This window comes from Buteo buteo, chromosome 24, assembly GCF_964188355.1.
Source record: "Buteo buteo chromosome 24, bButBut1.hap1.1, whole genome shotgun sequence".
Classification (NCBI taxonomy): Eukaryota; Metazoa; Chordata; class Aves; order Accipitriformes; family Accipitridae; genus Buteo; species Buteo buteo.
The window spans coordinates 268,337-280,349 of NC_134194.1; the positions used below are offsets into that span (position 1 = coordinate 268,337).

Here is a 12,013-nt window from a genome sequence, read left to right on the forward strand (position 1 = left end):
AAAAGTGACACTAGAAAGCAGAGCTGTTGCTCTGCTTTATTTGATATAGAGACAGCCTGAAGCAGTTCTTCCAGAAGACACATTCTTGTCTAGCTACTACTGTCACATTCAGGCCTTAATACACTATAGAGAACTACAGTCTGGTTCAAATGGAATCGCCCCTGAAGTCTTCCAACATCCGTTCCACTATAAAAGCAGCAACAACAGGGAGACCATAGCGTTGATAAGACAGATGTGATAAAAAATACCAATATGTGACACGCAGGCTTTAAACATGATTTATAATAGAAAAAATACTGCAGCTTATTGCTTTAGAATTTGCACAAAGGTCTAATGTAGATGCCATCTATGAAAAACATTAAAACTTTACATTTTAGGGTTTTAGATATTATAAAAAGCAGAAGATGGCAAAAAAATCCAAGTTAAAAAATATTCCTTAAAATGGTCTTAAATTTTACCTAGTTTTGAAAGGAAGGATGGTCCATCAGTTGCTAGAGAGTAGCCAGAGACCACGTTCAATTCCCTGCTTCATCAGAGGCTTCCTGCATGACCTTGGTCAAGCCATTTAGTCTCATTGGCTGAGTTTCCCCATCTGTAAATTGGAATAATAGTACTTATGCCCAGAAAGGAGGCACTGGTAGGAATCTGTTGCCGACTACCAAGTAAAACTGGGTAACAAGTTGCTCCATGACCTCTTCCTCATGATGTAGAAAGAACTACACATGTCAACATGTGGGACAGAAAAGAAGGGAAGGTAGATACTGAGATTTCAACTTGAGAGAGACATACGAGATCTCATGCAGCTAGTACCACCATTAAATGAGATTTAAAAAACTACAGTAGTTTTCTAATGCAATCAAAGTATTATTTTGGAATCCATCAAACAAGACAAAAATGATGTACACACCGATGCTTAGAAAACTTTTAGCTTCCAATCCAGTAATCATGCTTCAAACTATTTCTTATAAGTAAAGGCAAAAAAATCCAATCTGCAATATATATACACATACTAGGTGTTTTAATGCAGCTGATTCCCAAAGCCAGGAAAATTAGGGAAAAAAAACTAAGGAGAAAAATCCTCCTCTGAAATAATTTGTATCGAGCCAGACAAAAAGTAGATTTCATCACAGAACCAAGAAACCACAGTCATTAGACAGAACAATTATGCTTAAAGGCTGATACTGATTAGAGCAGACACTAAATATATAACTAAAATTAGAAAATATACATAGTTTTTCTATTTCCTTGGCACTTTCCTATGCTTATAACTCAATGATAATTAAGCAAAACAATCAAAACCACTTTTGACAGGATCTAGGGCAGAAATAGTATTAAAAAGCAGGAGCTCGGGAAATTGTAACTCTCCTAAAGCCATTACCTTGTGGGGTAGCAAGCTGCTAATAAATGGCCACAAATATTTATTTTAAGTGTTTCTGTTTTGCAACTGAGGATGAGCACTGGTACCATGAGTCAGCACTTAATTGTGCACAGTAATCTACAACAGTACTTAATTTATAGTAAAGATGAACGTGTTTACGAATCAATGGGTTCCAGGTAACAGTAACTTTTTTTTTGCAAGAGCTTAACAAAATACCCGCCTTCATATACTTTAGACTTTTTTAAAACCCCTTCTTTCAACAATTTCAACAGTTAAGGAGCCAGTTATAAAAAAGGACAAGGAATTATGAATATGATTACTAGCCTCAGTGCAGTTCTGTCCAACATAGACAGGACAGCATGAAAATCAAAACAAAACTACAAAAATTATAGGTCTATCAATTCTGATTTGATAAAAATATTATTTTGTTGAATAATCAAACTTTTGCTGTTTTTTTGTTACTTCTGTAAAATATTAGTGTCACATTGTACTAAATACTACTAAATACGTACAAGAGTATGAGTTAAACACATAAAAACCATAAACCTAATGGATCTCTAACACTGAAAAGGAGTACTTCATGTGAATTTCAAGAAACATTTGTATTTGGTCCAATGATACTTAGTTTTGATGCACTGATGACCAGGAAACACATTAGCAATGATAAAGCTGGCAGCCGATTTAAAAATTTCCAAAGAAAATAACAAGGATGATGGTACAGTCCTACCTCACTTTTTCTGGTAGGCTGATGGAATCACAAAATACATTTCTAGCACTGCCAGTCCGAAATTAGTAGCCTATTTCTTTGTTAGAAGATGTTGGACATATACTGAGAACAAAGCATTGCATCCTGAGAAGCAATGCATCTGGAGTATTCAACAGATGTGAGCAATTCACTTTTTTTTAAATTAACAGCTTTTTTTGATAAATACAGTTTTTATAATCTTCAGTTGCATGCAACACAAATAACAATTTTGCCTTACTTTAATATTCAAGGTTTCCCAGAAAAATATGAAAATGCTTTGGTAATCCATTGCTACAAAGAAAGAATAGTAACTTTCTCATACAAAAGTCACTTAAAAACATTCACGGGTAGATACAGATTAAAGGCCCTGTCACACTCTGTTTGAAGAAGGATTACTGGGTCTTCTAAGTAGAGAAGTACAGATCTCTCACCTTGAATTTAGGCTTTGGAACACTTTTATATAACATTTCACACCAGGAAAAGATAGCCTATATGCTGAGCACAAACCCCAACTATTCTCTGATAAAATGGGAGCATTAGACTGTGGGTCTTCATAGGAATCTGTTCTAGTTTCAAAAATGAAAGTGTTTGAGAACAGTCATTGAATGTCGTAACTGACACCAGGACTGCAAATTTCAGCAGAAAGATCACATGTTGGAAAGCTCTGCAAGCACACTTGAAGACAGAATTCAAAATTATCTTGATAAACTTGAGAAACTGCCTCAGATCAGAGCACAACACAATCACAAAAATAAGCACAAGGTGCTAAACAAAGGCAGAAACTACCAGTGACAGGACAAGTATCAGTTTTATAGAAAAAAAAGTGAGCAGATTATAATGGATCATGAGGTGGTATATGTTCAGCTATCTCATGCTGTTTCAAAAAAAGGACAGACATGCACATGAACAGGTGTGGAGTGCACAATACACCTGAAGTGATTGTCTCTACTCAGCCTCAGTAAGTCCTCTGCTAGAATACTTATGACCAGTTCAGGTCAGAACAACAGGAGACAGCAGAAGAAAGCAAACAAGAACAATAAAAGGTCTAGAAAATGCAGACTTCGGAGTGGTCAAATTAGGTTGCTTTATCAAGAAAAAAGACGACTGAAAGGGGAATTAATAACCTGTTCCTCATGAAAGGCCTGCCGAAAAGAGAATAAATAATCCTATTTGGGATTAAGATTCAACTAGAAATACTTAGGTAAGAAAATTTCCTTGAATGACAGATTGCAAGAACAGAAGCAATGAAGAGACTATGCAGGGACACTGTAAAGACCTCTGTACGGTAGAGATGGAAAAGAGGCTAGAGAAGCATGTCAGGAATGGCACTGGTACAATTAATGATGGTTTGATGCAACAGGATGGAATGACAACAGAGAGACATGGAGGTGGGAGACAGGTGATCACATACAAATAAGAGTAAAAAGCAACAGAACACAATATGACATGGAGAATCAAATCAATGTTGAACACCTTTCTGGAACACTCTTTATACAAGTTGTTGGGGCGAATACAGAAATAACTAGTTGTATAGCCATTTCAAACAACTACTGAATGAAAGCAGCTTCCTAGAATTTAAATCTCTCTTGGATGGTGTCATGATTATTACATCTGAAGTCTGAACAATGGTCTGACATCACAGTAATATATGGCAAACTCTACAGTAAAATTTAGATCTTTAAGTACCCAAATATAGCATATCTGAAGTATAGGTTTGTTTAGTCAGTTCATTTGACACTACAACAATGATTAAGTTTCCCTTTCCGTTTTGTTTTTGTTTTTTTTACTTTAATACAAAACAGAATTATAAGGGGAATCAGGAGCAATTGCAAAACAAGAATGCCATAGTTAAATTCTGTAATGAATTCCCCATTCTGTACCGACTTCAGTGCATGGTCATTTTAGAGCCTGCTGCAACTGCCACAGTCCTGTTGTAACAAAAATGAGCAACACTCACAGCCCTGTACAATCAGCCCTGTCGGTGCCTCCGTGACACATACACAGTCCACAACCCTAATTATCACAGGTATGAATGTGAGAGCAATCTAGTTTGGCCTTGTGGTGGTGCATTCCTTCCCCTCTCTGGGCCCATCTGCGAACTCGGGAAGTCTTGCTAGGCCTTAGCGTAACTAATAAGTTGGGCGGTTAAGTGTCCCTTGACCGTACCAGACGCTCTTGCATGGCTAAGACAGGGAGTCAGTCGTGCTGACCATTCCAAGGACTCGGGCTGCCTGGCAGAGGTGGGGGACGGGAGTAGAGATAATTAGTTCTCTCCTAACAACCTTGAGACATATCCCAGCCCTCTCCCGACAACCTTGGAGCATCCCATATCTGAATCTTAAGTAATTTTCTGACAGCCCTGGAGCCTTCCTTATCTGAATTGTAACTCATGCGTAACAGTACCAGTGCTACTGGAATCCCAGTAATTTGCTGATGACTAAAGCCAATCATCTCACAAACCTATAAACAGTAGTACCAAGTGAGACCCTTTGAGCTCTCCTGGGTTGCAGCAGGCTGCGACCAGCATCTCCCTCTGAATGGGATGCCTCTCAGAGCTCACAAACTCTTCAGTTTGTGAAAATTGGAGGTCTGTCATTGAAAGCCAAAAAGACTTGGGCTGATACGCTCTGCTACTTGAGGCTCAACCCTTCACCCATTGAGAAGGATGCTGAAGCATTTGGTGTGAATATTTTCACTGACCGAGGGGAATTTTTAACAGGTATACCTCTTTTACTCACTTATGTATATCTCTTAGTGTCTTTATGGATGTGTGTGTACTAACCTGAATGTTCTATAGCAAGTATATTACAAATATTGCTTTTTAAATCTATATTTAAATTACTGTCATGAACTGTATTTGACTGTGAATGACTCTCAGGCTGCTATTATACTCATAATCCTTTTAGATACAAACCATTGCACAAGTCTGGGACTAGGAGTTGATCCAGCCACACCTAGACTCCGACAGGAGTTCAGAAAGCAAGGGGTTGTTCTCTGAACCTCGTGACTCAATGGGAGGGTCTCCCCTGCCTTTTTACATTCCTGTAAAATAAGTACAAATCACGAAAAATCAATTCTAACTCGATTTTCCTTTGTATGTTTCTCTTTACCCTATTGTGTCTTCAGTCTCTGTATACATATTTTAGCTTGATTCTAACTTAATTTTCCTTTACGCAGTTCATTCATGCATTAAGTAATAGGGTGAATCTCACCACTGAATTCTGTGAAGTCACACTTTTATATAAATTCCTATTAAATAATTTTTGCTAATACTATTACAGGTGATTCTTTAAGCAGTCTAAACCACTCCATTTCGCAACAGGCCTCAATCCATGTTACCTAATCCTTGTAACAAGACACTACTCAAAACCAATGCACGATTTTCTTTACAACACAAGGTGAAATACAAGCAGATTTACACCGAACCTGGAACTTCAAAGATTCCACTTAATACAATCCAAATGCAAAAGGCAGATTGAGGGTGGCCTCAATATTCCTGCCCCCTCCCTGTGAGATTTGGCCCCTATGCAAACCAGATCATTATCAAAGCACAGTAGCTGTCCAAAATTCAAAATTTAAAAAGTCTTGAAGTAGCACAGAGCTTTATTCTCCTGATACACAGCAAGTAACAAATATGTGCATTTATAATTCTGTATGCAAAGTATCTTTAAGAAGTTACTTTCAAAACAGCACTTTGAGAAAATGCTGGAGGTTCTTTGTAGTCAGTTTATGTAGTTTATGTGCTTTAGAAATTGAGGCAGGTAAAAACCCTTAGATCAGATAAAACGAAGATCAAATCGCACTCCAGCAGCTTGCTGTTAGTGAAAGCGCCATGACACTCACTGCCTCACCACTGTCACTACACAGTCCCATTGCTTCCCCTTGAACAAGCAACTCAGCTGACTCCATGGTGTGTACATTTAGGGAACATGTGGCCTAGAAACTAAGCACACACAAGGAATTATTAATTTCCTGCAATCTTCCTCCATGCTGTTTGCTTAAGGGTCCAATGAAGCATCATGCATAAGAGATAGGAAGGGCAATTGCCTTTTTTTTTTTTTTTTTTTGATAGTAGCTAGCTACTATATTGACTTGGTAACATCAGACCAAACTCTTCCACTGAAGTCTTCATCGACAAGTTTTTTCTTACACATTAAGAGCAGGAACATAAAGTACTGGACTATTGTCTCTCCTACATGCTGCAGCACTGCTTTTTTCCCACTTTAGCCACTAAAACTCACGACAACTGTCAAGCAGCTAAACACTTCCAATATGAGCTGATTTGGACAGTTTTGGTTTATGCCAAACAAGAAAATGACTGTGCCAGGTATCTCTCTTGGATAACAAATGCTATCCAAGTCAAATGTGGGATCTAACAGTAACCTCGTAGCCCTGTGGCTGCATGGTCAACATGAGTCTATCAAACCAACCGAATCAAAAACTGCAAAGCCATGCACATTAGACACTGTACCACTTTATGCAAGCCGTATCTCAAGTCAGTTATGTAACATCCGTCACACTCTGAAATGAATCCAGTAATTGTGGTATATTTTACACCAGGCAGAGCCAAATATGTTAATCACTACGCTTTGCTTTTTAAGAGGAACTTTATTTCAGAAAATGTTTGCATTCCTACAGAAACTTCCTGCCATCGGAGACCTCCTTGCTGCACAGGCAGACAGACTGCCTTTTGAAGCAGCACCAGCCCATTTTGTACACTAAGAACTCATTCACCACTCCCCAGGCCTATCCTCAAAATGTGACACCTTTTTTCCTTAATTTATACTAAAATTAATAGTTCTGAATATTCTCTGCTATTAGTAACTTGAAATACTCTAGCTATTGGAAAGTGTGAGTTTCATAGAATAAATTTGTTTTGGAAACGTACATATTTTTGTCAAATACTGTGCTTTTTGTTGTTGTTTCTTCTAAAATGCATGTTCACCTGATGTCTGCTTGCATCTCAATCAAAGTATCATAAAAACCAACTTCAGTGAAATAATAGCAAGACAATCTTTTTTGACTATTTTTTCTTTCTGCAGCTATTTGGATTGCAAAGAGATCTTCTGTTTTGCACAACAAATCACCTAGAAGTCCAAGTAAGCTGTTCCTAATACCAAGTATTCTACAACCCAAGTATCAGCAAGAAAAGGATGAGAACCTCCAGTTCAGAACTCTGAAGGAAAAGCTACACCTTAAATTGCAGGTTTGATACTCAGACTTTTTAAAAAATTTAATATTGGTACCTGTATACTGGCAAGTGGCAAATACACCTGTATTTAAAAATAAGAAAAAAAGAACCTGGTAACTATTAGTTACTATTAGTCTATTAAGACAACACCAGTAGTTTGCCAAATATTAGAATAAGTTTCAGGTGAGGGCTGGGGGAGGGGTCTGCAAAAAGAAAAGAATGGCAATAAATGGAAAGAGTTAAAAGTGAAAGAAAGTTTTAACTACATAGCTTACATATGATATGAAGGACTTTCTCGTACTGTATCCAAACTGAACTTGAGCATCCAAAGCATCAAATGGCACTGCACTGAAAATGAAGAAGGCTGGGACTTACAAGAGTCTGCTGGGAATGGTAAAAGCAGGATGAAAATTATTAGATTTAATATGGCAAGTACTGAAGCAGTTGAATTATTATTGCAACATAATTAATAATGTCACTGATAAAGCTTGTATAAAAAGTACCAAATTTCTTTAGACACATTCCTGGCCTCAAGTCTAACGGTACCTTATGCAGACCAGAGAAGAATCTGAGGAGGTTTTGGAAGTTCTTACAATCACAGCCTCTGAAAATTGGCTATTTGATTGCTAATTTTGGTTTGCCTCACTCTTTTTCCTTTGCTTTCCAAGTTTGGCATCTTCCTTGAAAAAACGTTAGTGATAAAGTAGTAGTACATCTCATTTTTGCTGAGTTTTATAGATTAAATTGGATAAAGTAAAAGATTTTAGGTTATTAGACGATAGACCACATGACAACAGTTAAAAGAAACCCAGTCTCAAAGAAAAGCTTTAACCTGGAGCTTAATGCCACATTCTCAGCAATCTGAAAATAAGAAACCAAAGCTATTCTTCTTAAGTAGGAAATTATGCCATTCTTTAGAAGAATGTCTAAGAAACTGTCAGCCTCTCTCCAGAATCACCCACCTCAATGTCATTTAGCATACTAAGCAAGTCTAACAAATGAAACTCGTCTCTGAATGCAGTTATTAATGTCAAAATGAACAAGTGGACATCAACAAAACCATGGCTTTTTGGAGGAAATTCAGAAAGATGGCAAAAGGTCTGCTAAGCATGCAAAAACTGCAAAGAAAACTTGACGACACAAGAAAATCTTGCCATCTTTCTTTGTGTTTTGCAAACAGAGCACCACTATCTGGTGTAGGTAGGATACTAAAAAGGGACTCCCAACAGTGAGTACTGGCAACAAGGCAGTCGCTACCAAGCAGCAATACCTCAGAAGAGCATGATTAGTTAGTCAATGATAACAAGACAGAAGTAGTAAGATTTCTTCCAACTACAGATAAGCTCGCAAGAAGAACAGTTTCAAAATAAAACATACTTAGAAACTACAGAAGAAAATAAATCTGCCACTGATAGAGCATCTAATCAAAAGGAGGTATAGCACAAATTATTAGCTGCAGACACCAGCGGCTTCACGGGGAAAGCATGAAGCATTGTGCAAGTAACTTGAGTCACAAACACAGTGAACTCAGGACAATAACTATGTGGAGGTAAAACTGAGTTTTGTTTTGGTTCTGTAATCAGCAGTTGAAACTGAAAGCATTAAGACTACTTAGAGAGCACTCTAACACTATCAGGGAGAAGTTACTATATGAGCAAATGTATTTTATGACCACATTAAAACGCTATTCAACAACCAAACGCAAACATGATACACAAACTTCCATTACACTGGCTAAGTCTTCCTGGAAAGACATTTCTCCAAACGTTTCTATAAGAACATGATGTGGCTATATAGAAATATTTTTTAAGCCACCATCAGCTTGGAAGTTGGTTAAAAAAGTGGGAGCTCTGTAAAAACCTCAAGCATATGGTGGCAACACGGAAAAGTCAAAATATGTGCATGGAAAAACCCTAGAAATGCAAACAATCACAAGACGGACCTTGAAGGAAAAAAAGAATGGTCAGTCTAATTAACAATCAAGGAATTCACTGAAGCACAGAACAAGATCAGCCAAAAGATAACAGCTACTCAGCACACCAAGCTCACCCAAGAAATATGTATATACACACTACATGCAGAAGATTGCTTTCCTACAGAAAAAAAAATTAATGCTTGTACCTTAAGTTAAAACTACAAAACAGATTTCTTGAAGTAGTTTCTCGATTAAAACACTAGCCTACCTTTTTCATCCAAAACGTTTAGAAAATGGACTGCCGTCAGAGCAACGTAACACAATAACTCAAGACAAAACCCCCAAACAACTTTGTCATAATCACTTGCATTTCAAGCAGACGTTGCTCCATATGCACAAGTCCATGTGTTTTCACCTCCTACGAAATAACCAGTCTTCCATTTCAAACCTGACAGAAAAAAGGATGCAACTACTACTATTCCACAGGAATTTCTGCATGAGGCAGTGCCCTGCAGTCACACGTAGAAGCATGAACAAACAAACAAAAGAAACCTTTCAAATTTCTAGTACCCCACCGATACCTCCACTGAAAACTGAGAAAACATTGTAGTATGGACTTCACAGAAACCTGACTTTCTGCAACCATTTGAATGACAAAATGATCTCCCAGCTGCCAACCTGTAGCTCAAAAACCTTATCAGTTACAGTGCTGAACTACTGTCATTACAAATGCATGATCCAGTCTTTCGTTTTTATTTGAAGTGTGACGCATACACGCCTTAGAGAAAAACATACCAACAAATGTGTCAAGACAGGGACCTAAATTATATGTACTAGAATTCAACTTGCTAAATTTTACTCTATTTGCACAGCTCTTACTGAGCCTACTGCTTTCTGTAGCCATAACTAAAAATTTAGCTAAATGAAGTGACCACATATTCACCAAACAGATCATAAAACATATGGTTTCTACTTTCCCAGCTTATGGCATTTTATTTGGTAAAAAGCAAGCCCTGTACATACCATGTCAACACTGTCCGCCCAAGAAAATAAACAGCCGAAGGAAAAATATGCTATGTTTTGACAATGACGGGGGAGAGGGGGGGAGGGGAGGAATCTAAGGTCTTGCCAAAGTATATTTTATTTTTCTTGCCATTTTTCCTTGTTTCTGTTGTTGCACTTCAACACTACAAAACAATATTCAAAAAGGTCAAAACAAATAATTTTGATGAAATCTCTAAATCTCTTCTGCCTGTAGTTGGAACGTTCAAATTCTTCAAAGGCAGAGAGTTTGATCTGCAAATGCAAACACTTACAAGGAGCTTCCTGCAGTCAGACTTTGCCAGCACCCAGTAACTTTCCAGCTTTCACTTGCAGAGGCTGGATCTGAATACTCCTATTAATTTAACGTGCAAGAACACTACAATTTTTCTTATCACTTATATCAGTATAAATAAAACTTGTAGATGCAATTACCGCTAAATATAAAGAAGATGGGTTAACTCTAGTAAGAGATTCCTTGAATATATATTTTAAGCAGTAAGCCTATTTGAGCAGCAATTTTCCAAAGTCAAGTAACCATGGTTCACTAAGTCTGAACTAGGGAATCTGAAATCTTTGATTCTGCTGCAACAAACACAGGAAGAGACTGACGCTGCAAAGTCAATCCAATATTTATACATCAGTAAGCTCTACAGAGCACCCACTATCAGATGAGCAAAAACTTATTTTTCAGCCTGTCATGGAAGCCAGCAACTAAGCACCAGGCAGCCACTTGCTCACTCCTCCCCCTCCCAGTGGGAGGAGGAGGACAATTGGGGAAAAAAACCTAAAACTCATGGGTTGAGAGAACAGTTTAATAACTAAAATAAAATATAATAACAATAATAATAACAATAATAATAATTGAAAAGGAATACAACAAAAAGAGAGAAATTGGATGCAAAAAAAGACAAGTGATGCACAATGCAATTGTTCACCACCTGCTGGGTGATGCCTGAGCAGCGATCTGCCCCTCCCAGCCAACTCCCCCCAGTTTATATACTGAGCATGACATTCTATGGTATGGAATATCCATACCAAACTTTGGCTAGTTTGGGTCAGCTGTCCTGGCCACACTCCCTCCCAGCTTCTTGTGCACCTGCTTGCTGGCAGAGCACAGGAAACCGAAAAATCTTTAACTTAGGATGAGCACTACTTCGCAACAACTAAAACATCAGTGTGCTATCAACTTTATTCTCACACTAAATCCAAAACATAATGTACCAGCTACCAGGAAGAAAATTAACTCTATCCCAGCCAAAACCAGGACATAGCCCTTCACTGATGCAAACATATAGCAGTTATGCTGTGTGTGATTTTACAGCTAAGCATAATTTCAGAAAACTCCCACCTGGCAGCCTACTGGTGGAAAGCTTAGCAATTTAGATGCCCCTTCCACAGCTGCATAGGGACATCCACATCTGACCAGTGCAAGGCTGGACAGGGCAGGACTAGGTCAACCCTTTGACCTTGTTTGGTACAGCTGTCCTTTCATTGACACAAATGTAAAATACTCAGACTGCTGTATTAAAGGCAGCATTTCTCTGTCTTAGAAGCTTACCTTCTCAATCTAGAGGTTCCATATTTCTACCTAGACTTCCCCAAACATATTTATTTTGTGCAAGTCCAATAGGTTTAAAATGTATTGAAATTACTGCAAACATGCAGATCATCATAGCATGTGTGCAATAGTAGGACACTTCCTAAAATAGCAGAAACACTGCATAAATGCCATGTAGGCAC

General features: G+C 37.9%; 1 protein-coding gene across 4 annotated transcripts in view; it reads right to left on the minus strand.

The window, feature by feature from the left end:
- The window catches only part of KDM3B (lysine demethylase 3B), a 71,982-nt gene that overhangs the window by 54,777 nt on the left and 5,192 nt on the right, over positions 1–12,013 (minus strand). Inside the window, exon 2 of one of the 4 annotated variants that reach the window (XM_075056946.1) lies at positions 459–592. The exons of the other annotated variants lie outside the window; for them this stretch is intronic. The gene's annotated coding sequence lies outside the window, so the exon portion shown is untranslated. The remainder of the gene's footprint in view (positions 1–458; positions 593–12,013) is intronic. 4 annotated transcript variants of the gene reach the window in all.